We start from the raw sequence: 2,405 nt of genomic DNA, 5'->3' as shown, positions 1-2,405 counted from the left end.
TTTCGGCCGCTTGTACCCGTGATCTTGTCCTTTCGATCATAACCCAAAGCTCATGATCGATACAGTGTCCGCATGACTGAGGACGCCTGTTGATCTCACGATCCACTCTTCCCTCACTCGTGAACAAGACTCTGAGGTACTTGAACTCTTCCACACGGGGCAGGGTCTCTTCCCCAACTCGGAAATGGCCCTCCACCATTTTCCGGGCGAGAACCACAGACACGGACTTAGAGGTGCTGATTCTTATCCCAGTCGCTTCACACTCAGCTGCAAACTGATCCAGTGAGAGCTGAAGATCCTGGCCAGATGAAGCCATCAAGACCACATCATCTGCAAAAAACAGCGACCTAATCCTGCAGCCACCAAAGCGGATTGAATTTACTGAGTAGCTATATGAAAAAAAACGTAGCTTTTGCGTCCCAGGTGACTATAACAATACTATGGCAAATAATTGTTAGCGTTATCATTGATAATAAATCAATACCATTTTTATACCGTGTAGCGGGCCAAACAACCCTAACCATGGCTTTGGGACCGCACTTTGGACACCTCAGTTTTAGCATATTCTCCTCACAGTTGATTAGTGTCCTCCCTAACACCTTTAATTACATTTAACTACATTCCATAACTGATCAGTGATGAGCAAGCTACTTGGAAAAAGTAGTGAGTTAAACTGAAATGTAGTTAAGCTACGTAGCTTGTTACTGATTATATAATAGCAAACGATGCGTTTCCTTTTTGTTTTAAACACAATCATGTTAGCATGCACTAATAAATGAACAAATAGTGTGAATAAAACTTACATTTGGCATTGTAGAAATATACTTGTCAGTTGTGAGACACAAAGTTTTCTCAGATGTTTAAAAAGTGTTCGATGGTTTCGGGGGTACACGTGACCAATTTAAAAAAGTTCACCTTTAAACTCCTGACGTCAGAGGTCAGTCACGTGTCACTTAACCGTACAGCAACATCATGAGGATTTATTACTTTGTATTTTTCATTTATAAACTTTATGGGATGTATGGAAATATGAAACGAACAAAAAAAGTATAATTTTAAATACAATTAATTTACAACATTTTGACAAAAACTTTCTTCCACCAATCAGAATGTCTGAACAGCATCTCGATCAGTGATTGGACGATACCTTCACGCGCAAACGAAATTTTAAATCGCAACAGAACATCGGCCACTGGACGTTATTTGGCACATCTCCAAACATGTCACCTTTAGACATTTTGACGATGAGTTCAAATGTAAGTTCGACACTATTTAACTCTTTATTTCATTCGTCGTGTTTACTGTCCATTTAACCGACAATGCGTCTACATTCCTCAACGGTTATTGTCTTCCTTTCGACGAAGACAAACGGTAGAAAATCACAATGTACTATTATTTGACACAGGTGTACATGATGTTAGCAGGTAAGTGCGTGTTAAATACCGACGTTTCAAGGAAGCAAACTGGTTAGAAAATGGGCTTGTGTTATCTTAACGTGTGTACATACTGGATTCAACAAGGTCATTAAAAACTAACGAAAACCCTAAAGTCATTAGTTAAAAAGTGTAGATATGATACAAGAACCCATCCATCCATCCATCTATGTCCTACCGCTTATTCCTTTCGGGGTCTTGGGGGGCGCTGAAGCCTATCTCAGCTACATTCGGGCGGAAGGCGGCGTACACCCTGGACAAGTCGCCCACTAATCGCAGATAACACAAGAATGTTTTAGGGAAATCAAATGTGCTAAATATAAATATGTTTTAAATATTTTTTACATTGTGTGATGGACTTGTGATCAGTTCACACTTCAGTGTATGTTGTCCATCCATCCATCCATTTTCTACCGCTTATTCCCTTTCGGGGTCGCGGGGGGCGTATGTTGTTCATTTTAGAATGTTGGACATCAAATATTTTTAGATGCTGTTAGTGACATTCGTTGACATGGATGTTGATGCAGTGTGGTGTCCTGCAGGATGGAGGCCGCTGTGGCAGGAGGAGTGGACCTGCACCGACAGCATGCCGTGTAAGGAAGCGTGCTGCCTTCAAGTGTCCCTGCTGCAGGGAGGACACGGTGAGACATTTGGGTTATTCGATAGATCCAGTCAGACATTCTGGGGGGCGCGGTCGGTGCTAAAGCCATTTTCTGGTGCTGGAGCCTATCTCAGCTGCATTCAGGCGGAAGATGGGGTACACCCTGGACCAGTCCTTACCTTTTCACAGGGCCAACACAGATAGACAACATTCACACTCACATTCACACACTAGAGCCAATTTAGTGTTGCTAATCAATGTATCCCCAGGTGCATGTCTTTGGAGGTGGGAGGAAGCCGTACTACCCGGAGGGAACCCACACAGTCACGGGAAAAACATACAAACTCCACACAGAAAGATCCCAAGCCCAT

Source organism: Nerophis ophidion, linkage group LG24, assembly GCF_033978795.1.
Source record: "Nerophis ophidion isolate RoL-2023_Sa linkage group LG24, RoL_Noph_v1.0, whole genome shotgun sequence".
In the NCBI taxonomy this organism is placed as follows: Eukaryota; Metazoa; Chordata; class Actinopteri; order Syngnathiformes; family Syngnathidae; genus Nerophis; species Nerophis ophidion.
The sequence above is the reverse complement of the archived record's forward strand: the minus strand, read 5'-3'. Positions refer to the sequence as shown.